At 42.7% G+C, this 23485-nt stretch overlaps 2 long non-coding RNA genes across 2 annotated transcripts in view; both read right to left on the reverse strand.

The window, feature by feature from the left end:
* LOC310658318 overlaps nt 1–23485 on the reverse strand; it is a 648769-nt gene that overhangs the window by 498325 nt on the left and 126959 nt on the right. The gene's annotated exons all lie outside the window — the stretch shown is intronic.
* Nucleotides 20220–20462, reverse strand: LOC310658545. Its single transcript, XR_014502364.1, has 2 exons — nt 20349–20462; nt 20220–20313 (listed from the first exon to the last, which is right to left on the reverse strand). It is a non-coding gene; the product is annotated as an uncharacterized lncRNA (long non-coding RNA).

Genomic DNA, 23485 nt, shown 5'->3' on the forward strand with positions numbered 1-23485 from the left:
TCATTAGGATCACAGATTACAAGCTCCCTCCAAAAACATTTCTCTAAAATTCACAATATATTGGTGTGGGCCATAGTTGGGCGCAGCACTTTTCGTTTGGGTCGTCTCCCAGGGAATGCCATGGTGGAGCTAGTGCTCACCACAAGTGAGCCATGTCAAAGCCACTTCCTTTTTGAGACGTGAGGGTGTGCCTGGGTACACCCACAATACCCTGTACACAACCCCTCTGGTATATGCATGTTCTCACAGTACCATTTGGGTAGCATGGCTTAAACAACCGTGTGGCATGCCTGAGTTCATATATCCTGATGCCTTAACTTTGGATTGGTTGCCTAAATACAGAACAAGAACGAGAGCCAGTAAGTCCAATGGCATTAGTGGCAGCAGTCTCTAGATCACGAGTGGAGAATCCTTGGCCCTCATGATGTTGCTGAACTACAACTCCCATCATCCCTAGCAAGCATGGCCAGGGATGATGGGGGTTGTAGTTCAACAACTTATCCAAATGTCCATGAACTACTACAATATGTAGTATTTTGAGCAGGTACTTATGTACCTGTTATACACATTGGTGGTATGTACAACTTCTGGATTTTTCAATACTTAATAATACCGTACAGTCATACCTCGGGTTACAGACGCTTCAGGTTACGGTTTTTTTGGGTTACAGACCCACCGAAACCCAGAAGTACCAGAACGGGTTACTTCCGGGTTTCAGGGGTCGTGCATACACAGAAGTGCCAAATTTCGCTTTGCACATGCATACAAGCGTCGAATTGCAACCCGCACGTGTGCAGACACACCGATGCGGGTTGCGAACCCTGCGGGTTGCAAACGTGCATCCTGCATGAAGCATGTTCGTAACCCAAGCATCCACTGTATTTGTGTACCATATTTTTCAGTAACGATACAGCAGATATCTTATTCACTATTATTGTACCTTGGATACCGAATTTTGTATTACCATGTGTTCATATTTATATTGTATCGATCTAACATCAGTTAAGGAAGCTCTTCGGGGTGAAACAGGGGAGATATCCAGAAACCTTGTTCTGCCTGAGTTAGCAGTTTGCACCATCTTTCCTGAGTCAGCAGTCTCTGCCCAGGTTAGCAGCCTGCACCAGCCAGCTTGTGCCAGCAGTCTACATCAGCTGTGTTGTTCTTGATCCCTTGGGGACTTTTCTATTCTTACCTAAGGATTGTGTTATACAAGAACTTACAAGGAGAAGCAGTAAGAAAATATAAGAAAAGAAGAAATGTATTAATATTGCAATTAGCCCCATAGGTTATACACCGTACATATGAACTGTATACGTTGCACATACTGGACTAGACCATTACGATAGGAAATAACCAGTAAAAATTTCACAGGTATTATCATTCAGCCTGTTGCACTTTGTGTATTGTGTGAACTACAACTCCCATCATCCCTAGCAAGCATGGCCAATAGCCAGGGATGATGGGGGTTGTAGTTCAACAACTTATCCAAATGTCCATGAACTACTACGATATGTAATAAAGAAGCCATCATTTGAGCAGTTGCTCATGATTGCACATGGCTGAGTTGCTCAATAGTGCTAGCTTCTCAGTCATGTTGAAGACAGTGTGCAAGCAGTTGCTTATGTATAAGCTTTTTCACTGAGGACCATCATGTGAATGCACAGACCTCTGGAGGCAGATGTGCAAAGTCCTCAGTGGTAGGGCAAGTCCGCGAGTGCAGCTCTGCTCCCCAGTGATTATTGAGATTTCCATTCTACCTTAAGGAGCAGACATGGAACTGTTGAGTGTTACATGTCTGTTTATATTCCAGCACAGCTTGCTGGGAACTTCCGTTGTGTGTATGGCTTTTGCTTTTCCCTGGCTCTCTGAGAAGAAGGAGAGAGAGAGAGCATGTTTCTTTGTCCTGATTTATGATTAATAAATATGTAGTTGTAGTATGCTTTCACAAGCCTCACGCCTATTCTGTGTGCGCAGTTCGATCTGCTGATAGTGCGCCCTGGCTTTGAAGCCTGGGTCGCTGATTTATGTTGGAGCAGAGGCCAATGGGTCTTCGCAGCGGGATAGCTGGAAAGAGATGGCCCAGCTGGGGCTAGCCAGCTGGCCTCCCGGCCCTCTGAATGTTGACAGTGATTGCATGTCCATAATGTGTGCAGTGGGCTTAAAAATGGACTGAAGGGAGACTACAGTGGTACCTCTGGATACGCACACCTCTTGTTGCATATCCTGCAGGATGTGAACACATCAAAGCCAGAAGTATTTTTCCAAGTTTTGCCATGCATGCATGCGCAGAAGTGCTTTACCTCGCCGCGCACATGCGCAGAACAGGCACCTCTGGTTGCTAATTCCTCGTGATCCAATTGGAGCTCCAGAATGTATCCCGTGCGCAACCAGAGGTACCACTGTATCAGGAAGCAAGGACTGTTCTTCATGAAGACCAAGTATTGGGTTGATGTCATTGAACTCTGAATATGCACTAACGGTGCCAATTGTTTTGGATGTTTACACCCATGGCATGAAAATGAGGGTGATATCTGTTTACATACCAAAGGCACTCGGTTAGTTGGCCTTGAGACTTATTGGTAAATATCAGAAATGCTTCTGCCATTACACTTTGTTTTAGAGCAGACATTTACGGCTGGCTCACATAAATGTTGATGTTGTGTTGATATTTGACATTGCTAGCTATTCTGCCCTGAAAGCCACGTTCGCGTAAAGGCAAGGTTTAGAGATTCTTTCATTAAATGAAAATGATTAAAATAATATTTTTAGGAGTTATCCCTTTTTTCATAAATAGCCACAGACCAAAATTTGAGATTCCAGAAGTTTTGTGGCTGTAATTTTCAGGCACATGTACATAGGCTTTGCTTTGAGTTTACTTTTTCAGTTGGAAAAATAGGAAATTTCCTTAATACATGGATTACAAAATTGCACACAAGGGGTGGTTTGAAGGCACATGAGCCAGCCACTTTGTTGATCCCAAGTATGGATGGTTACAACTGAAATGATCAAAGGGGTGCCACAACCCCCCCTATGAGAAAAGGTTGATGCATTTGGGACTCTTTAGTGGTTAAGACTCTGTAGTGGTTAAGAGCGTTGGACTTGTAATCTGGGGAACTGGGTTCGCGTCTCTGCTCCTCCACATGCAGCTGCTGGGTGACCTTGGCCTAGTCACACTTCTTGACTCACCTCACAGAGTGTTTGTTGTGGGGGAGGAAGGGAAAGGAGAATGTTAGCCACTTTGAGACTCCTTAAAGGGAGTGAAAGGCAGGATATCAAATCCAAACTCTTCTTCTTCTTCTTTAGTTTAGAGAAAATGTAAAAGGTGACATGAAAGAAGCTTATAAAATATGGCACAGTGTGGAGCATAGGAGCCAACGCCAAAGGGCCGATGCCTCTTCAGCCCCCCCCCCCCCCGGAATAATATGTTTGAGGGGGTCAGCCCCTCCCAAAGTTGATTGGCATTGCCATTGAAATGGTGCACATGTGCTGCAACTTGTGATTGATTATGCAGGACAGAACATACCCCCCCCCCCATTTTATTCAGGTTGGTAACCCTGGCATGGAGAAAATAGATAGAGAAAAGTGTCTTGTTTTTCCAATCTTCAGTTCTTATACATTTCCACATCAGTTTGCCTTTTTTAAAATAAAAAAGGCCCACATGAAAATTCATCAGCATCTTAGTGTGAATTTTTCTTACTATACATAGCTGTGTGCCTAATATACTAATAATACTAATACTATTACTAATACTAATTTATTTACTTCTTTATTTATACCCGGCCCATCTGGCTGGGTTTCCCCAGCCACTCTGGGCGGCTTCCAACAAAATATTAAAATTCAATAGTCCGTTAAACATTAAACGCTTCCCTAAACAGGGCTGCCTTCAGATGTCTAATATACTGTCTGCCAAAGAATTCATCCAATATAATGCATTTTATATATGCATTTTTGTGTGTACTTCACCTCTGTACATTGATTTTTCTGCACACTGCTTGGCTGGAGAACTTCACTGAAAAATTCAGAGAAGTGTGAATTTCAAAGGGCAGCCGTGTTTCACTTGTATTCTTTTAAAAAGTCTGAATCGGGTAGGTTCACCTTTAGATGCAAATTGAATCAAATTTCCCCCTCAGCCCTGAAACATGGTGCTTCTCCTTTCAGGATCTCTGGTGCTTTGCAGTATTTTGGTCATTTTAAAAGTAGGTTGTTTTTTAAAAAAAGAAGTCTCACTTTGAAGTTCAAGTAACTGAACTTAGAAATGCTTTAGGCTTTATTCTTTTCATGCTTCAAAAAAGAGAATTTAGAAGATTTGTGAAAGGCATATCACTCTCCTAAGATATTTCAGTTAAAAAAATTAGAAAGAAAGTGCCGTTTCATTTGTTACACCGCCATATCAAGGTAAATCAACATTTCATATTCTAAATACTTTTCTGGCTATTCTATTATAACTTTTTAGTTGCTGGGATGTAGAAGAGAGCTTAGCAAAATGATTTGGGAAGAGCTCCCTCTTTGCATTGCGACAATTCTCAAGAGTACTGAGAGTACACATAATAACCACATATTTCTGGAACAATCTGCGGGGGGGGGATTTTTGCTTTCTCCTTGCTTGCAAAAGAAAATAAAACGGCAGAAAGAAAAGCAAGGGTTGTAGTATACAGAGCATTTCAATTATTGCAGAAAACACGTTTTTGTGACAGAACCTGCACAAATAAATAGAGAAGCCTTTAGAATAATGGCAGTCACTAAATAAGAAACAGTACAATGGAATGAAGTAGAGAAGGCAATGTCTGTCAAAGGCACTCTTTTTTGGGGACTTTTATGGTAGAGCTGGAAGAAAAGCCCCCCCCCCTCCAATATGTGTCTAGTATTTCTGCAATTGCTATTGTTGATTAAAAAAAAAAACCATTGCAAAATCTTTTGTGTTCATAATTGACTCCCTCAGGTGCTTTTTTAATCCATTTTGTCCTTTGTCTGTTTTCATTTGTGTCATGCTGAACAGAGACATAATATGATATGGCTTTCTGACCGTAGAGTAGCATCAGACAGTCACAGCTGACTCATATGCTTGTTCTGAGGCGCTGAAGCTCTCACACCCAGTTATCCCCTGAGAGAAAAATGCTAGTTTTGCAGAAGTTTTCTCTCCTGTTGAAACTTTAGCCCTTTTCGGACGAATGCTCATGTGACAAACTCCCCCCTCTCTCTGTGTATGCTTGTCTTGATATCTGAAACAAGCCAAAGACGTAAGCGCACACAGTCTCTTGTCATGTGCCGCAGCTCAATGGTAGAGCATCTGCAGAAAATGCAATATTCTTTATTGATTGTCATTTACATACTCCACATACACATATTGTATTACATTTTACATTTATATTTGCTCCTAAGAGCCGACTTCCTTCCTTCCTTCTTCTGGCTTTTTATATCCCATCTAAATTTTTCACATTGTTTTCATCCATTTTGTATATTATTGTTCTTCTTTCGTATTTGTCTATAGCCAAATAAATCCTCCTGTATATGCAATTCTTATTGTCTGACTGTATTAATTTACAACTACCATTGGTTAGATTAATCACATTATACATTTTATTTTTTATTATTTTCTTTATCCAGAAATTTTCTTTGTATTTCACATTATGAGGTTTATTTCAGTTCTAATAGTGAAACCAGGAGAACAGAAGTTTCAATGCGCAGCATCGCCAAGCACCGCCTTGTCTAAAATCCTAGCGAGTCCCTGCCAATCAGGGACAATACTGAGCTAAATGGATCAACGGTCCAATTCAGTAGAACACAGGTTCCTGTGTTCCTCAATGAACGTGTATTGATCAAAGACAGGGACAGCCACCAAGATGCCTCCCACCAGCCAAGGCATGTTCCTTCTACATGGAACAAATGTCCAAAAGTCCATTTTCCCCCTTACAGGAGTGAACTCTCCACTTGGGAATTTTCTTCTGACTACCATGCCTTCCTGTTGTCTTTGTCCATGGAGTTTTCTTGGCAGGGATACTGGAGTGGCTTGCCGGTTCCTCCTCCAGGTGGATCACGTTTGGTCAAAACTCTCCACTATGACCTGTTCATCTTGGGTGCACTGCTCGGCAAAGTTCATAGCTTCTCTGAGTTATTCAAGCCCCTTCGCCACGACAAGGCAGCGATCCATGAAGGAGTTTTCCCAGTAGTGATGTATGGAAGTGAAAGCTGGACCATAAAGAAGGCTGATGGCCGAAGAATTGATGCTTTTGAATTATGGTGCTGGAGGAGACTCTTGAGAGTCCCATGGACTGCAAGAAGACCAAACCTTTCCATTCTGAAGGAAATCAGCCCTGAGTGCTCACTGGAAGGACAGATCCTGAAGCTGAGGCTCCAATACTTTGGCCACCTCATGAGAAGAGAAGACTCCCTGGAAAAGACCCTGATGTTAGGAAAGATGGAGGGCACAAGGAGAAGGGGACGGCAGAGGACGAGATGGTTGGACAGTGTTCTCAAAGCTACCAGCATGAGTTTGACCAAATTGCGGCAGGCAGTGGAAGACAGGAGTGCCTGGCGTGCTCTGGTCCATGGGGTCACGAAGAGTCGGACATGACTAAACAACTAAGCAACAACAACACCATGCCTTCCAATGGCTATGAGAGCCTTCTGTTTCGGGAAAGGGTACAAAGGTGCCTACATAAACTGAGCATTGGGGAAAATGTTGGTAGCTGTAACAGGTGCATCTCCTCCATTTCCCCAAGAATCTTGTACGGGTGTGAAGATGTCACACCGTCAAAAAGGGGAAGGGTGGAAGCTGTGTGGTTAGGAACATGCTTTGCATACAAAAAGTCCTAATCTCAATCGCGAACGTCTCCAGATAGAAAGTTCATTTTGCAAGTGACAGAAGAGACCTGAGGCCCTAGAGAGCTACTGTGGCGTATGCGCGTGTTTTGAATAGGAAATGCTTTTCATGAGAGTAAAATGCAGGAGTGGCTAACCTGCGACCTTCCAGATGCAGCTTGAAGTATGGCCTATGGTCAGGGTTCATGGGAGTCCAAGTCTGGAGGGCCATAGGTTAGCCAGTCCTGAAAGGATAGGACTGATGGATTTATGGCACATTTCATTTTATAGGTAAAAAACAAAACAAGCTGTCATTACCTGCATCATCTGTTCAGAGGTAATGGTCCATCTTGCAACTACATTTTATTAACCAGAGAAAGCAGAGTGTTCACTTCTTTCTTTCTGTCAGTTTTCATCCTGTTTATATGCAAAGCATGGCTTCCTTTTTCTCCCAGGGCTCATTAACCTCTGCCATTCCCAGAGGTATAAACAATTTCACTTAGGGCAAGTGTATATATTTCACTTGGAGTCAATGGCAGCTGGCTCAGAGCCTTAGTGCCCCCGCCATTAATCTTAGATTTCTTTTTCCCTCCAATAAATCCCCTCTTATCTATTTATGAATTATTAGCAAATTTCCAGTGTAGCACTTTTGGCAAGAGAGAGAGCAGATTGTGAGAGCGGCCTTAGAAACTGACACTCAGATTTTTTAGACTCCGTTTGAGTTCTAATTAAGGGATGCTTTTGTTTTCAAAGCAGGAAATTTCCTTTCCTCTGCCTTTCTCTTCATTTCTCCGTCTGCTGTCCACATGATAAACACAAATTGACATGTTATTAGATATACCAGCAAAGGTTAAGTACGGAGTCACTATCTGTACACGCTTTTAAAACAAGCAATTATTGAAAAGGAAATTTTGTATAATGCCGAATTGTTTCGTAATGGGGTTGTGAAGCTTTTGCAGCCCAAAGACCAAATTACCTCAGCAGTTGGCAGGGAGGGCCAAATTCAAAAATGAGGAGGACCAGGCACACAAACACACTGTACTAGTGCTGTACCAAAACCTGTCCTCTAATTTCTCAAAAGTTTACTTCACCTATGGAAGAAGCTTCCATTTTTTCTGCCTCATTTGCACAGCAGTTTAGAATATGTTTATCATTTTGGTGAGTGCAGGACTGAACTTACTTTATAGTTGTGGAGGGCTACAAAGGAAAGGTGGCTACAAATTGCCTAGGTTTGCTGTATTTGCTGATTTTGCCAAAAATCTTTGGGGCACGGATTCCTTTAAAAGTAAAAATGCTCCACCTTTTTTAAACAACAACAACAACAATCAATCAATGAATAGTATCCAAGCACACACTAGGTAGAATTGCTACCTTCTGCTCTTACCAGAAAGCCAATCCACAGGGTGGATTTGTGATCTTCTTTCCAGTACTGTCAGGAACAAACTTTCTGGTTTTGACATGTTCCATTTGTTGAAGCTTAAATAGCCAGAAACTACCTTTGGTTCACACACAGTTTTACTCACAATCTTCTTTCTCTCATTCTTTGTTCCAGAAATCTTAAACACTTTCCCCAGTAGCTTTGACAGTCATGACAGTTCCTGAATTCTTAGACCTCCTGTCATGTTGGTTTTATACTCAATTAACCAGGCCTTTTTTTCCAGCCGGAACTCACCAGAACTCGATTCTGGCACCTCCCAGGTGGGAACCATTGCCATTCTCCTTTGCATCCTGAGTTCGAGTGTCTTCAAAGCCCATAACACCTTTGGTAAAAGCTGTTCTCCAACTGGAGCGCTCGCAGGCCAGTGTTTCCCAGTTGTCAGTGTTTATACTACATTTTTAAAAATTTGCCTTGAGACAGTCTTTAAACCTCTTTTGTTGACCACCAGCATTACACTCTCCATTTTTAAGTTCAGAATAGAGTAGTTGCTTTGGAAGACGATCATCAGGCATCCGCACAACATGACCAGTCCAACAAAGTTGATGTGGAAGAATCATTGCTTCAACACTGATGATCTTTGCTTCTTCCAGTACACTGATATTATTTCCCCTGTCTTCCCAAGTGATGTGTAAAAAATTTCAGAGACACCGTTGATGGCATCTTTCGAGGAGTTGGAGATGGCGTTTATAAGTGGTCCATGTTTCAAAAGCATATAGTAAGGTTGGTAGTACAATAGCTTTGTAAACAAGCTATGCCACACTCAATACATATACCAGGGGATCTGTACTGTGAATCTATATGTCTGTGCTGTATTTACATCCCTTTTCTCCATTCAGTAGTTTATTTCTCTTTTCTTGAACTGATTTTGTTGTTTTAATGGCAGAAGGATGGATAAACGGGTGAGTAAGCTTCTCCGGTTATTATTAGGTCTGTTCCGTCTCTGGCCTGTTCTCATTTGCTTACTTGTCTAAATAGCAAGCTCCGTTTACAGATGGTCAAAGCAAATACCATATGGCCACCAGCTTTCTTCCAGGGCTGTGATCTGTAGCTTCAACTGATGACTTATTTTTGGAAAACAAACAAGGAAAATACATCAGAAATCTCACTTGCAGGCAGGATAAACCATAGTGCTTGAGAAGAGGAGTTGACCAAATGGAGACTGAAATAGTTTCCCATTGTGGGGCAGACATCCACTCCAGCGGTCATGTCTGGTGAATGCAAAATTCCCTACAACAACTCAAAAGCAGAGAGAGTTTCAATCACATTCACAACTGTAAGGGGAATGAATCAGGTGTCATTCTTAAGAACCTTTGCTGCCTGAGGGGAACGGCAAGCCTACCGCCACCCTTTCAATGTACTAAAGATAATGAGATTTGCAGCTGAAGTTTACTGTAGTTCTGGTAATAGAGCAACACTCTCAATTGGCTCTGTCTCCCAACACTTCCCCACCACTCACCATGCCCTGGTGTCCAACACCTGAGGCAGTCACTTCACTCTCTCTAAGGTTAGGGCTGGTTCTGAAATTAGAACACTAGTAACCTCTGAGACTGGGTGATTTGGGGCATATGCTAGGGTTGCCCTATTTTGGAGAGCAAAAAAGAGGATGCTATAACAACTCTCATTTTACATGCCCCTACTATATGTGGGAGAGGGACGCGGGTGGCGCTGTGGGTAAAAGCCTCAGCGTCTAGGGCTTGCCCATCGAAAGGTCGGCGGTTCGAATCCCCGCGGCGGGGTGCGCTCCCGTTGCTCGGTCCCAGCGCCTGCCAACCTAGCAGTTCGAAAGCACTCCCGGGTGCAAGTAGATAAATAGGGACCGCTTACTAGCGGGAAGGTAAACGGCGTTTCCATGTGCGGCTCTGGCTCGCCAGAGCAGCGATGTCACGCTGGCCACGTGACCCAGAAGTGTCTCCGGACAGCGCTGGCCCCCGGCCTCTTGAGTGAGATGGGCGCACAACCCTAGAGTCTGTCAAGCCTGGCCCGTATGGGCAGGGGTACCTTTACCTTTACCTTTTACTATATGTGGGCTATAGAAGCTGTGATATATTGCTGAGGGGGGCAGAAGAAGAGAAGAGGAAAACAAGTCTTCAGCCATCAGTTATGTCTATGTCTTATCCAGAAAGTATAGCCAGAGACATTTTGGTAAATGTTAAAAATCCACCCAGACAGACATTTTACCCCTGGAAAAGAGGACATGTCCTAGGAAAAGAGGACACGTGGCAACCATAGAATGCATTTGTAAGCATGAGTAAACATATATGTTTGATATTTATGACTAAGCAATAAAGACAGGACAAGATGGCAATCTAATTAGAGACTCATTTTGTAACAGTTTCCACAGATTTTTTGCTTGATCCATTGGACTCCTTCCTTGAAGGTTTTTAGGCAGAGGTCATGGATGCTTTAGTGTAGACTCCTGCATAGCAGAAGGTTGGATGAGATGGCCCTCAGGGTCCCTTCCAACTCCACAATTCTATGGTTGTATGAGTCTATGCTCTTTAACACCACAATCAGTCAACATTTAGAGTAGGCTGCAAAATATTATCTCATTTTTTTATATATGAAAAGAAAGCAGTGTTTGCCTTCTGGATTGCAGGGAGATTTTAACTGTTTGACACAAAGGCACTTTCAAACAAAGGTGCATTTTGAAGTGGAACGGGTCCTCAATGAACGTATGACAAAGATGGCATTTGCTTTTGTAGTCTTCCGGTTGCCTTTGTGCTTCCTTGATAGAAATATTGTATAAAATTACAGTGCTCAATGGAAGGTTTACGGTATAAGCCAATTCTGCGTTGGTTTGAGAGAGTGTTCGCGGAAAAGAAAGCTGTTTGAAACAAATGCTTATTCTAAGGGACATTTGCAATTATATACCCCATGACAGGTAGTTTAACAGTAAAATTTAGTGATGAGTAGATCCCATAAGGGACGCGGGTGGCGCTGTGGGTTAAAGCCTCAGCGCCTAGGGCTTGCTGATCGAAAGGTCGGCGGTTCGAATCCCCGCGGCGGGGTGCGCTCCCGTTGTTTGGTCCCAGCGCCTGCCAACCTAGCAGTTCGAAAGCACTCTCGGGTGCAAGTAGATAAATAGGGACCGCTTACTAGTGGGAAGGTAAACGGCGTTTCCGTGTGCGGCTCTGGCTCGCCAGAGCAGTGATGTCACGCTGGTCACGTGACCCGGAAGTGTCTTCGGACAGCGCTGGCCCCCGGCCTCTTGAGTGAGATGGGCGCACAACCCTAGAGTCTGTCAAGACTGGCCCGTATGGGCAGGGGTACCTTTACCTTTACCTTAGATCCCATACTTCTGGTTTTAAATGGATCCTATGAAGTAGTGATGTATGGAAGTGAGAGCTGGACCATAAAGAAGGCTGATCACTGAAGAATTGATGCTTTTGAATTATGGTGCTGGAGGAGACTCTTGAGAGTCCCATGGACTGCAAGAAGATCAAATCTATCCATTCTGAAGGAAATCAGCCCTGAGTGCTCACTGGAAGGACAGATTGTGAAGCTGAGGCTCCAAGACTTTGGCCACCTCATGAGAAGAGAAGACTCCCTGGAAAAGACCCTGTTGTTGGGAAAGATGGAGGGCACAAGGAGAAGGGGACGACAGAGGATGAGATGGTTGGATAGTGTTCTCGAAGCTACCAGCATGAGCTTCACCAAACTGCGGGAGGCAGTGGAAGACAGGAGTGCCTGGCATGCTCTGGTCCATGGGGTCACGAAGAGTCGGACACGACTAAACAACAACAACACTCTGAAAATCATTTTTGAGGATCAGGGGATGTTTAGAGAGGACATATGATGTGGCATACAGGGTTGTAGTCAGTGAAGCTTCAGTTTTCCTCCTACTCCCCTCCACCCCACCCCACACAAATATGAGCATGGATGTACTGTGTGCTTAGAGTACAGGGTCATTGCATCATGTTCTACATAAAAATGAAGCAGTTTTAAATGCCCTGTCAAAAGAAAATACTGATTTCATTGACTGGGGGGATTATCTTTAACTAAAGCAAAGCTTTATTTCCCTGTATTGCAAACATATTAGAGAGATCAGACTTCTTATATTTGGTGATTTATGCATAAAGACCTGCTATTGGTCATTTTAAGAATTATGCGCAAAGAGTTTGCTGAATATGTTTGATGACTTTTATTTCAAAATTACTATCTCTCTGCTTTATGGTGGCGAAGCTCCCTGTGTACATTTTGCATCTTTATGCTCTATGTTTTATTGCAGCAGGAGATTTACGATTTTGTTTTATATTTTAGTTTCATGTAATTCCTTTGTGATGGTAAAAGCAGAACAATAAAGACTTGCTGAACAAGCCACACATAAGAGACCTGGAAGTGCAGGGAAATACGTAGAACAGAATAATTTCAAGTAGTGAAACTTTGCTGTGCACTGAAAAGAAGTCCATGCATTTTGGGCTTCAAAATCCATCAGTTTTGCTTCTGAAAAAGAGTGAAAAACAGAACTTTGCGTGGACTGAATATGGCCCAATTGAATGGGTGCTTGAATGATTACAGCAGCTGTAATAATAATAATAATAATAATAATAATTGTACTTTGCCCATCCAACTGGGTTGCCCCAGTTACTCTGGATGGTTTCCAACATATATAAAAACTGAAATAGATTGCTCGCCTCTTCTTCCCTTTGGCAAATGACTGTACTGTTTAAATGGCGATGAGATCACACAGGCCTATTTTCTGAATGTTTGTAAGTGATTCCAATAAAGGTTTGGTGATGATGACGATATATAAAAACATAATAAAACATTACAGATTAAAAAATGTCCCTATACAAGGCTGTTGTCAGGCTTCGGAGAACCTGGTCCCTCCCCCAGTGGCAGTAAAGAAGCAGATCAAACGAAAGAAACATTCTTACCAGTTAGTTTCTTTAATAATCACAGCAAGAGACAAAGGGATGCATATCTCTCTAGAAATGGTGTTGCTCCCCGTAAAGGTTCACCCCCTCCATCCCCATTAATCGGCATCACTCCTACACTGGGTAATCTGAGCTTGTTGCCTCCACGCTCTCTGTTCTATCACTCTCAAAGCCCATCTAGTCTTAGGCGAAGTGGGGTCAGAAATGCTGTCCAAACTGAATCTGTCAGCTGTCTCTTCCCGGATGTGTCCTCTTCTAGCTGTTCCTCACCCAGTATTTCCCAGCTTTTCCGCTCTAGACTATGCCCCTCTGCAAACCACTGTTCTAAATCAATACTGTCCTCCTGCCCTTGGAAGGTTCAGGAGAAGGTGGGAGGACAACTCCCACCATTCCTCCTCAGTCCATCCCCTGACATCTGCCTTCAGATGTTCAGAACATTTAGAACAGATTTATGAGAACTGGCCTTTAGGCAGAACCCAGATTCATGCGAAAGAAGAAAACCGATTTGCAATCCCAATCACTGCTGATGCTTAGTGTGAGGGGAAAAGTGAGGACTTAGGCAGTGGGGAGATCAACACTATACAGGTTCCTCCATGGAGCCATTCCCGCTAAGGCCCCCATACAGGACCAACCTCCTTATTGCCTTAATCCTCACAGTAGCGACAATGGTAGCCAAGATCTTCATCCTGCACCACCTGCCTCTCCTGGCTGCATAGGCCACACTGAATAAGCGAATAAGGAATAAGAGACTGTGCCTTCAAATAAGGGACACTTGGCAGCTATGTACTGAGGTAGAAGGACCAATAGCCTGCCTTGGTAGAAAACACCTTCCTTTGTATGTGTATTTGTAAGTACAGTGGTACCTCAGGTTAAGTACTTAATTTGTTCCGGAGGTCCATTCTTAACCTGAAACTGTTCTTAACCTGAAGCACCACTTTAGCTAATGGGGCCTCCCACTGCTGCCACGCTGCTGGAGCACAGTTTCAGTTCTCATCCTGAAGCAAAGTTCTTAACCTGAGGTACTATTTCTGGGTTAGCGGAGTCTGTAACCTGAAGCATATGTAACCCAAGGTACCATTGTAAGTGCCACTGTGTTTTAGAAGATAGAAAGCTGTGTTATAAAACATCATACCACTGGTAGATCTAGCTCAGTAATAAGCTTATTTTTCTATTACAGTAGAACCTCAACTTACCACCGCCCCTACTCGTGAACAATTCGACTCACGACCACGGCAAACCTGGAAGTAAATACCGGGTTTGCCCTGATTCGCGCATGCACAGAAGCCATAGCTGTCAACTTCTCCCTTTTCTTGCGAGGAATCCTACTCGGAATAAGAGAATTTCCCTTTAAAAAGGGGAAACGTTGACAGCTATGGCGGAAGCGGCTTCTGCCATCTGCACATGCACAGAACGGTGCTGTCGCTGAATGCGCACACACAGAACGGCACTTCTACTAGCGACCCAGATCGATTCACAAACGGACCTCTGGAACGGATTCCATATGTGAGTAGAGGTTCCACTGTAATTATTTAGCTAAGTAGACAATGTCTGGATCCCAATGCTCTCTGAGCATGAAAGCTCAGACTTAACTGTAATGATTCGTCTGATTTCTTACTTGATTTTTGATAACGGTCTAGAGTAAAGGTGCTGTTTGCAGAGCAAAGAAGTGGTCCATTCTAATCGCTCATGCTTTGATTACCTGTTTCCCATGAACTGTATGCTGCTAGGTTTATTCTTAGATGTTATAGTTATTCCTTTTGGAATCCAGGAGAAAATCTTGGAGGCACATTACTCAAGGCTGTGAAATGGCTTTTGAAAGCTCATCTCATTAAAACATAATGAAAGAAGGGAGAAGATTGAAGCAACAAAACTGAACTTTGATCAATCCTTTCTCCTTAATACTGTGTTTCGAATTTCCTAGAAATGCAAATAGCAGGTGATCTGCTCCCTATTTGTTTGTTTTTCAGGGTTGACAAATAAGTTGGTGCAGTATTCAGTTATCAAATAAAAGATCTGATCAAGCCTGAGGCCCACCATTTCCAATGATATGATGCACAATTCTAAAATGAAGAAAGCAGCATGCAGCGCGACAACTAAAACTTTGCTACCTGACACCAGGACTACTTACTTCAGTGTAGGAATTAACCCAGTTCACCTCCTTAACTACCGAACCAAAACACGGCTCTCATTTGATATCTGAATTTTTATAAATATTCGTAGAATATTTGAGATGCAGCTCTTACATTGAGGAAATTTGAGCATAAAACACGTACATTGATGAAAATAACATTCTAGTAGAGAAAATTTGCTTGCAAAAAAGAGGAATGCTAAAATAAATGCATATAAATTTTCATATATATATATATATATATATATATATATATATATATAATATTTTATTAAAAGTTTTACATAGAAAAAAGAAAGAAAAGTACAAAAATACAAAAAGAAAAACAAATAAAAACAGTTCCTTTTTCATTACATTTCTTACATTTGCTTATTTCCTAGACTTCCCCACACCTCCCCTCTCTGTATTCCAATTCATACATTTAATCAGCAAATCCCTTCCCTCTGTCTTAACTTAATCCTTATCTTTATATATAAAACCTTTAATTTTGATCTTTTTAACTCTTAAATTTCCATATTCCTCCACCATCTTATTACTAAAAACCTTTTAACCTCCCTCCGATGTCATTCTAACATTCACTGATTTTATTAAATGCATATATATTTTCAAGCAGGTTTAAAGAAATGTTTGCAAACTATGCAGAAATGGGGGAGAGAACTGAATTTAAGACAGGGGGAAATGAGAAATCAGTGTTGGTGGAGTGATTCCTCCCTGCGTCAGTGTTCCTCATTTCAATGAGATTTAATAATCAGTTTTGGATTCAGCTGGGTTAACAATTCATCTTTCATTTACCCAATTGGTTTTCCCTGTTAAAGGACAGGAATCTGGTTCTTTAGCAGGTCCTGCTTGAATGGAAAGCTACTGTAATGAGATATTGCTTTCTCATCTTTTGTTGCCTCTAAGAACAAGCGTTGGGCATAAAGGTAAGTGGTTGACCTTCTAGACTCTAACCAGAAAATAGACAATTATCTTATAGTATCCTGAAACTGCTGGTATGAACACTGTCCCTTTTATCAAATGAAGCCAACAAAAGTCTGTGTGTTTTTTGTTTACAGGAAAACAGTAACTTTCTTTCTTGTATATTTGGTTGCCATGTGATTCCCTTAAGCTAAATCAATACTCTTTCTAACTGCATCACTGTGACTTGGATTTACCCTCAATGCTTAGCGATGCTGAAATGCCATTTGTATTCTCTGTTCCTGATAAACCAGATCTTTAAACCAGGGAATTTAAAAAAAATGCAGAGAAATTTTACTCCACTGGGTAGGATGGAAGAAGAGAGACCACCAGAACTGTTGCAGTGCAAACCAGACTCTAAGGATTTCACTGAGAACACACCATGCTTAAGGCAGTCCCACTCTAGAAGTTGTAGGAGGGAGCAGAAACACACATGGTTATGTCACAGGTTGGACTTGGACCAGGGCGGCCTGGGTTCACAACCTGGGAAAGAGGAGACTGAGAGGAGATATGATAGACACCTTCAAATATCTAAAGGGCTGTCATATGGAAGATGGAGCAAGCTTGTTTTCTCCTGCTCTGGAAGTTAGGACCCAAACCACTGGATGTGACATTAACATATGAGAGTCCTGGAGGTGAAATAGTTAAACAGGTTACCCAATCAGAACCCAGGGGGGTGGAGTCGGAGGGTCTATAAAACCAGCTCTGGGAGGGGCGAAGGGGGGAGTTCATTGGAAGTTGGGTGGTTGGTTGGAGTGGGATAGAGTTTGTGGGTAGGTTGAGTTAGTGTAGAGAAATAAGCTGAGCCAGGAATAGTTAGGGGCTAGGAAGACAAGTAAATACCTGAGAGGTGGTTTAGTTAGTGAGAGCAGGAGTTATAGGTCTGGATAGGCACCCCATTATTGTAATTGACCAATACCGTTTATGAAACCACACGCTTGTTAAACTGTAATAAATAAACAAAAGTTTATGTTCCAATTTAACCCTGGCTGGGCTCAGTATTGTACCAGGTAGGGCCTGGGTGGTGCCAGCGAGAAATAAAGTGGTGGCACAGGGATCAATAGACGGTGAAACGTCCGGGGACCCTGTGTGATCACCACACTGGATTCAAGTTACAAGAAAGGAGATTCTGACTAAACATCAGGAAGGATTTCTGACAGTAGGCATGGACTCCCTTGGGAGGTGGTGCACTGAGAGGTTTATAAGCAGAGGTTGGAAGCCATCTGTCATGGATGCTTTAGTTGAGATTTCTTCATTGAAGGCGATTGCACTAGACGACTGTGGCATTTGTACGGAACCCCCTGTCGTCTCACGGACTATTGACCCGTACACCACTAATCCGCTGCCACCAACCAGGTCCTCCCCGGTAAATTACTTAGTCTCAGTCAGGTTCTCAAGTTAACAAAGAAGAGTGTAGTTTATTTCAGACACAAACAAACTTTAACTGCATTCCAAACATTGTTACTCTTTACCTTCTTAGTCTTATTTTATCCTGCTCCATCTCTTCTACCTCCCCTCACACAAGAACCAACTGCACTAACTGTCTCTCTTATTTCCAACTGTCTGCCAACTGCTTTTCCAACTGCCTTTCCCAACCAACCAACCCACTAAAACCAACCAACTACCCACCATCAACTAACTCAAACCTCAGGCTAAGCCCTTTTATAAACAGGTAGGCTCCGCCTCTGGCTTTCCTATTGGTCTACATTTTTAACCCTTTCTTTCTCCCCCTGTACAGACAGTTTCTAAAAGAACGGGCAAAAGCCACAATGACCTACAATCCATGATTCTGTGGTTTTTGTCTAAACTTTTTGGATTGGTCTTCACATAATAAGACAGGTCTCAATGTTTTTGTCAACCCCAGTCTTGGTAGGATTGAAACTGCTGCATTGTAACAATTGGCACAATCCTCTAAGAAAAGGAAAACCTTCCAAAAAAGAATCCTGTAATCTGTACATTACCTACAGCATATCATTATTGATATCATTATCGATGCAGTCCATGGACTCCCGCAAACTACAGGATGAGAGCATTATCCGATGAATACTGTTTTGTTTTGTTCTGTAGTTAGTAGGATATAAAAACCATACAACGATAATTACGAACTGCTGCCGTACCCCCACCCCCAAAAAGGGGCGAGATTGCTACATTAGAAAGGGGAAATAAAGTCAAATGAGCATATGCAGAAGGAGAAAAATCTCTATCCTTTCTCATTACCACTGTAGTTTGCTAAGGATGAAACTAATGGGCCATGGAAATCATGCTGGAATGAGATTGTTAAAAAAAGAAATTGACTGAATCAGGAAGGACCAGGAGTTCTACTATTACATCCTGCTCTAAAATTTTATGTCTCTTTTCTGTTCCCCAAGTCTCTTTCCATATTTTATGTTCCCAAAGAGTTTTCAGCAGCCTCTGGTCTTAACCAACGACCAGATTTCAACTGCGTTATGCCACAGCTATTCCCTGAGCCACTGCATTACAAAAGCAGAAAAGAAGAGTCTAGCTGGATCAGACTAGAGGTTCACCAAAATCCAAGGTTCTGCTTACAACAGGGGCCAACTTCCAGGAAGCCCAGGAAGGAGGGAAGGCAGCGGTCCTGAGCCACTGATGCTCCACAACAACTGATATTCAGTGGTATATGTTAAGTTGTGGGTGAACATATCAGACGACACAGTGATTCTTCAAACAGCTCTTGCTTATTCACAGGCCAGCACAGAACTGAACTGAAGGGTTCAGCCAGCCTGCTTATATAGAGCTCCACTACAACACAACAGTAACCATTTTCTGTAACTATCCAATCACTGAATGGCACTTTCAATCCCTTATTTGCATATGTGGACCTGAGTGAAAACTATCTACAGTATCCCCCTGCCGGCCCAGGGTGAGAAATTCAGTACATAACAGTATACTAGCTCAGCATTTGGAAGTTCCATAAATCCATCATGAGTAATAGAAAATTATATTCCATGAATTTGTCCAGGGCTTCTTTTTCAGCTGCAACCTGCTGGAACTCAGTTCTGGCACCTCTCAGGTGGGTGCCATTGCCATTCTAAGAGAACAAGGGACATATTCACGGTGAGTTCTGGCATCTCTTTTTCTAGAAAAATAGCACTGAATTTGTCTAATGAAAATAATAATATAACAATAATAATAATAATTTATTATTTATATCCGGCCCATCTGGCTGGGTTTCCCCAGCCACTCTGGGTGGCTTCCAACAAAATATTAAAATACAATAACCTATTAAACACTAAAAGCTTCCCTAAGCAGGGCTGCCTTCAGATGTCTTCTAAAAGTCTGGTAGTTGTTTTTCTCTTGACATCTGGTGGGACGGCGTTCCACAGGGCGGGCGCTACTACCAAGAAGGCGTCTCGCAGCGAGGGAACTGCCAGAAGGCCCTCGGCGCTGGACCTCAGTGTCTGGGTAGAATGATGGGGGTGGAGACGCTCCTTCAGGTATACTGGGCCGAGGCCGTTTAGGGCTTTCAAAGTCAGCACCAACACTTTGAATTGTGCTCGGAAACATACTGGGAAGACCAGTGTTATGTGGTCTCAGCGGCCGCTCCCAGTCTCCAGTCTAGCTGCTGCATTCTGGATTAGCTGCAGTTTGAAGGTTAGCTGCCACCACATACTCTAGGGAGCCTTCCTAACTGTATTCCATGAAGGGTGAACAATAATAATCAAGTTCTGCACACATTTAAGTAAATAAAAACAATAGCATCACCTAGTCCAAACTCTTCATCAGGCAAGGGGAGGAAATGCTGTGTATCTCAAGAGCTTTTATACACTAATGGCACTCCCATCACCTCAGAACCTCCAAGTGTTCCTTTTTCCAGAGATGGTTCTGAATTTACAGAAGCCATCCCAGCTTCTGATTTGATCCTGGAATGTCCTGCTTTTCCTTAGGATGTCCCTATTTTCATCAGAGAAAAGTTGGAGAGTGTGGAGTTATCAGACCACCAAGCCATCTAAAGGCAGCCCTGTATAGGGAAGCTTCTTGATGTTTGATGTTTTATTATTACTATGTGTTGTAAGCAGCCCAGAGTGCCTAGGGCAGGGGTTTGCAACCTTTAAGACAAAAAGAGCCACTTGGACCCATTTCTGAAGAAAAAAAACCTGGGAGCCGCAAAACTCGTCATTATAAAAATAACTTTTTTGTCCCTTTTTTATTATTTCTTTGTTTGACCCCTCAGAATTACTCCTCCTCATAGAAATAAACATTAAAGTTACCTTTTTTGTTTGTGTGTGTTCTTCACTCCCCTTCAAAACAGTGACCAGTGTACATGCCCCCTTTCAATGCAGTGACCAGCGTACATGCCCCTTACAATGTAGCGGGCGGGCGGGAAGGTGACATCGGGACACCATGCGACGTCACAGCCAGTACAGCGCCCGCCACAGTGGTGAGTGTCGGGGCACACAATGCACCTCCCCCCCTCGCTAGTATCCGCCCCGGAGCTGCGGCAAAGGTGTAAAAGAGCCACATGCAGCTCTGGAGCCGCGGGTTGCAGACCCCTGGGCTAGGGCAACCCAGTCAGATGGGTGGGGTATAAATAGTAAAATTATTATTATGAAATAGAATATCCCTATTTTCATGAGAGAAATGTTGGAGGGTATGTCATCCCTGACCATAGGCCATGTTGCCTGGAGCTGATCAAAGTTGTTATTCAGTACATATAGAGGTATATATGTTGGGGAAGGCTGGTCTGTAAGATTACAGCCTCATTCTGCAGATGGGCAGGATCTTGTTTACTGATTGTGCAAATGAAGGCTGCTGACCTCTGTTTCAGGAAACTAAATTAAGTTTCATTGCTAGCAAAGCCCTTTTCTTAAAACGTTACACGTGAGTCTCTTAGTTTAGGGCAACGCCACTGTATGAGAGAAATCTAAAGCAGTGGATTATTGAGATGTGAACGATTTGGAAAGTGTTCTTTTGAAACGTAGAGGTCAAATGAGCATTGTCAATAGCTAACTATAGATCTGTCGCTTAGAAGGAGAGAGGTGCTTTGTTACTCCAAAGGCTGTCAGGAGCAAAGTTTCTCTCACACTGAGGGACCCAAGTCATTCTTCATTGACTTCAATAGATATTGGATCAGCTATGCAGGAAGGGGAGGAATTGTGGAGTGGGGGGGGGAGACTGAACTTCTTTTGGGAGGAAAAAGGAGTATTCTGCAAAGAAACAGAGTTGTTTTCGTGCCGGCTGCTATGAATACAACTGCGGAATCCTCATCTATGCTCTTGTCCCACTGTTGCTGAACCACCCTTTTCTCTGCTGACTTCCCACAGAAAGTGTTTTTCTCTCACCACTTAAATTCTGTCAGTCACACAACAGGAGACGTTGACCTCCCTATTCCCTTCTTTCAGCCTGAATCTTTACTTCTAATGACAAACGAATGACAAAAATCAATCCCCTTCTGGTTCTGATAATCTGCACATTTATTTTTGGGGGGAAAGAAAGCTTGGAATTAAAATGTTTAAGAAGCCAAACTAGAGGAAAGGATATAAGAAGCTCTATTTTCTTTCTTTCTTTCTTTCTTTCTTTCTTTCTTTCTTTCTTTCTTTCTTTCTTTCAGAATCATCTTTTTCGTAAAGGATGATAAGAATTAGATAATGGGGCATGCACAAACACACAAATAAATTATTATTTTATAATATCGCCACAAGGCATGGAATAAAGATGTGTTGCTTAATGACATGTTCCCTAATCTGCAAATAGCAGTTGGGAATATCTTGATAACCAAAATCTGTTCGTTATAAACACATTTCTTGGGCTGGGGTATCGTTTAGGGGGTTTTGTTGGTAGGTGGTTGTTGTTGATGTTATTTTTTCAATTTTTATTTTGGATCTTACACTTTATGGGGAAATTGTTCAATTTGGTTGTGTACTTTTTGATGTTTATAACTGCACTTGCTATGTTTGTAGTTATGCATTTTCTTTTATGTTGTTAGCCGCCTTGAGCATGCTTTTCACTTTAGAAAGGAAGCATTCAAATACAATGGTACCTCGGGTTAAGAACCTAATTCGTTCTGGAGGTCTGTTCTTAACCTGAAACTGTTCTTAAACTGAGGTACCACTTTAGCTAATGGGGCCTCCCACTGTCGCCATGCCACCGGAGCACGATTTCTGTTTTCGTCCTGAAGCAAAGTTCTTAACCCAAGGTACTATTTCTGGGTTAGCGGAGTCTATAACCTGAAGCGTCTGTAACCTGAAGCATCTGTAACCCGAGGTACCACTGTACTGTAAAAGGATTGATTGACTGACCTTTGCATACATTCTTAGTGCAAGGAAATATCTCTCCTGGTAATCAACATTCTTTGCAGGACCTCATTTTAGGTTTCAGTGGATATCAGCAAAGGCCCTAGGCGGTTTGTGGACAGACAATTTCTAAGTTCTGCTTTCAAAAAGATTTCAAATTAAACAGCAGCAAAGCCATTTAAGAGCATTTATGGATGGATGTTTCCCCCCCCCCCACACACACACACATTTGGGGCAGATGGTATGGGACACCATACATTTAATTTAAGGGCGCAGGGAATTATAGATCTGCATGGGGGGAAACAACAGATGAGAAACGTTGATCTTTCTCCCCATCCCCCCCACTAGTTCCTGATGTGGATCGTCCCTCACCCCTTCTTCCCTGGCCAGGAGGGCGATACCATTTTGAGGTCCATCTCAGGTGCCAAAATGACTTGGACTGGCTCTGATGCATAGGAATCTGTTACATGCCTGTGGTGTAAACAGTCCTTAGAAACTGCAATCTTCATCAGTCACTAGACATCTAGTAGACGAGAAATGTAACACATTGCTTATTGGGGAGGGGGGAGTCTATAACGCTTTCAAAGTGAGTGTCACATTTTCTTTGAACAGCCGCTGTTCACGCCAGAAAGTCCTGCCAATTAGTTCTTCTTCAAATTATGTTGCCAGTTGTTCCCACCACTTTCGAATCTGACTTTTGCATAGGCTTTAGAATATGGTTACCAGATTTTTTTTCAATGAATCTGGGGATAGCTTTTGTTTTGAAGCTGAGTAGCAACAGGGAGTCAGTAGTAGGAATGGTGAGGCAAAAGACCCTGGGCCCAAGCATACATGCATATTGTATAAAGGTGCAAAGGCCTCCTTTCGCAGCCTGTGAAACATAAATGCAGAGTTTTAAAAAAAACTGGGCAATGGCCGCCCGTGACTCCCGAGCCTCCCCCAATCAGTCAAAACAAAGGGGGAAGGGGGCAGGAGACAGCACAAGACACATCACATGTGCACAAGACACATCATATGGGGACTTCCGGTGAGGAAA

The sequence above is a fragment of the Podarcis tiliguerta genome (genome assembly GCF_965153285.1).
Source record: "Podarcis tiliguerta genome assembly, chromosome: 10".
NCBI lineage: Eukaryota > Metazoa > Chordata > Lepidosauria > Squamata > Lacertidae > Podarcis > Podarcis tiliguerta.